Source organism: Mus pahari, chromosome 19, assembly GCF_900095145.1.
Source record: "Mus pahari chromosome 19, PAHARI_EIJ_v1.1, whole genome shotgun sequence".
Lineage (NCBI taxonomy): Eukaryota > Metazoa > Chordata > Mammalia > Rodentia > Muridae > Mus > Mus pahari.
In genome coordinates this window covers 89,307,314-89,310,204 of record NC_034608.1, presented here as the reverse complement: position 1 = coordinate 89,310,204, position 2,891 = coordinate 89,307,314, and positions in this window count along the sequence as shown.

The window sequence follows — 2,891 nt, the reverse complement described above, 5'->3', positions numbered from 1 at the left end:
GATTTTCAAGAAAAGATTAAAACAGCTCCACGTAGAGACACTTCTGTCCAGTCATGCTGAACCATGATTCAGACTGTAGTCCTTGGGTTTATTACTGCTTTATTCTCAGGTGTTGGGGCACTGGTGATGTTGGTAGTGGGATGTCTTGAGAGGCAGGGAATCCTAGCCCTCCTGGACCAGAGGACAGAGGGAAGAAGGTGACGTGAAACTAGCTATACCGCTTGCGGACTTGTTTAAAGTAAAGCAGAAGGAGGCACCCAAAGGGACAGTTATGGGTCATTATGGAAAGGTGCTTATTCTGACTGGATTCAGGACCAGCATTTACCACGGGGTGGCCTTTGCCTGTGCATTGTGAAGACCATGGCCAAGGGCACACAGGCTCAAACAACACTGGTGACTATCAAGGATAAAGCTGGGCACCAAGAACCAAGCTTAGGCCTGGATGTAAGTGTCTGAGTGTCTCCTGGGCTGTAGGTTTGGGCAGTCTTAGCCTGCTGTCCTTCCCTGCACGAGTGGGTTTATGTCTCAGTGAGTATGGTTTCTGAGAGAGGAATGGTCTGTAGACACTTGGTTTCCTCCTTTTCAGCTTTCCATTGACCTCTGGGGATCAGGGCCTAGCAAGGGCCTGAGGGTGAAGATGGGATCATTGCTGACACGTGCAGTCACAGGACCTGCTAAGTGTGTGTGTGTGTGTGTGTGTGTGTGTAAGTGTGGTCTGTCTTTCTCAGAGCTGCCCAGGATTCTCCTAGGCCGTGACTGGCTGCTTCGATTTCCATGAGAGTTTATTGGGATAGAGTTGGTGGTGCACAATTTGTTCTAGCTTCAGCTGGGTGAGGTGTGTGGCTGTGGACACCTGCATCTCATCCAAAGCCCGTGGAATGAACATATCATATGACCCAAATGAATGCTGTGTTAAGCCAAGGCTTGGGGTATGGGGGACAGGTGTCTGGAATGGTGCATGTGGCCGGACGCTCTGAGGGCTTTGAGACTGCAGTGCTCAGGCTCCTCAGTGTGACATCTTGCTTGTGGGCTCCAAGGATCTGGTCAGCTTGCCTCCTCTGGGTTATGACAATGCCACCTTCCTCCAGAGCCTCATTCCAGGCAGATGTTTTTATCTAGCAGCCATAAAGTGGGACCAAGGAAGTATTTACAATCTTGACTATAAAGTAATATCAGCAGAGGCTATATAATTGGGTTCAGGCAGAGGTGAGCCAGAAGTTCAGAAGTTCAAGCCCTCCAGGCATTTCCTGGGTGACTGACAACTCTCAGTGCTGAGATGTGCAGGTATCCAGCCCTTTGGGGGTCTCTGCAGCTGCAGATGGCAGCTGTTGATACATTCAGTGGGGCCTGATTGGCCTCTGTGGGCTCAAATGGTACCCCCTGAAGCAGTGCCCTGGGTTGGAATGCACCTGCCAAAGACCTTACCTCAATGCTACGAGGGCAGTAGGGTATCTGCCCATGTTTTGGGTATATAAAGAGAAATGTAGGGCGTGATTAAAGATTCTTCTGAAGGTGATGGAGATGGTTTGGTGGGCTAAAGCACTTGCCGTACAAACTTGGCAGCCTGAGTTCAGTCACTGTGAAAGGGGAGAATCAGCTCCTGACAGTTGTTCTCTGACCTCCGTGTGCGTACTACAGCTCTCTCTCACATGATCTCTCTCCCATGCACATCATGCATACCCAATAATAATAAATAAAATTAAAATAAAAAAGAATCATCTGAGTTCTCTGTCCTGTGGGTCCCCAAAGCCCGCTTTTTGGTTGCTAACCTTCACTGCCTGTCTGACCTTGGGCAAGTTCCTCTAGCTCTCTAAGTTCTTATCCTCATTTATGGAGAGGGTACCATTTCTGCAATTGAATTCGCTTTCTGACAGAAAAATAAAGCAGCTTAGTGGCCTTCCTTTCTCATCTTAACTTACAGGGCCTGCAACTTTGCAGTTTTCATGAGCGATCTGAACTGAGGGATCTTGGAATTAGTCTAGCAAGTACAGGTTAGGGGCAGGAGGTTTGTCCTCCTAAGACTAAAGAACTAATTTCTAGATCTGTATAGTACTGAGCTCTTTGATAAGAGACATGTGCTTAACCTCCTTGAGCTCCATCTAGCTCCACAACAGGATTGGGTACTTGCACTAATTTCAAAATACAATGAATAAATACCTGACATTAGCAACTTAAGAGTGGAAGGTTTCATCTTGGTTCACAGCTTCAGTCTGTCTTGCAGAGAGGGCCCCTGGAACAGCTTGACTCTTGGCAGTGGGTGTGGATGGCAGAGGCTGTTCACATCTCTATGAGCCACAAATCAAAGAGCAAGATTCCTTAAAGGCCCGCTCCCAGGAACCTACTTCTGCCAGCTAGGCTGCGCCTTCTAAATTTTCCAGAACCTTCTAAAACAACATCAGCAGGAGGGGATAAAGGACTGAAAATCAAGGTTGTGGAGGACCAGATTGTGCCACTTTGTGGGAAGTATTGAAGAGACCCTGTCTCAAACAAGATGGAAGGTGGGGACCGAAATTGAAGGTTGCCCTTTGGCTTCCACAGGTGTGCTGTGACAACGCACACATTCACAACCGCACAGATGAGCATGCATACATAAATAATCAACCAATCAGTCTCAAAGATGGAATTAAGTTTAAAATAAAGGTACTAAATAATGTCTTTATTTGGATTAAAAATGGCTTTTTCTTTCAATGATTATAATCCAGTTCTATGAAATATCTATACAAGAAAATGATGCTTTGAAGATCAGCAGCCTTGTCCTACCCCACTTTCCCACCTCATAAAGAGTGGTAGTGTTGCATAAAACCAGAGACACTGAAATTGATAGAGGAGAAAGTGGGGAAAAACCTCGAAGATATGGGCACAGGGAAAAAATTTCTCAACAGAACACCAAT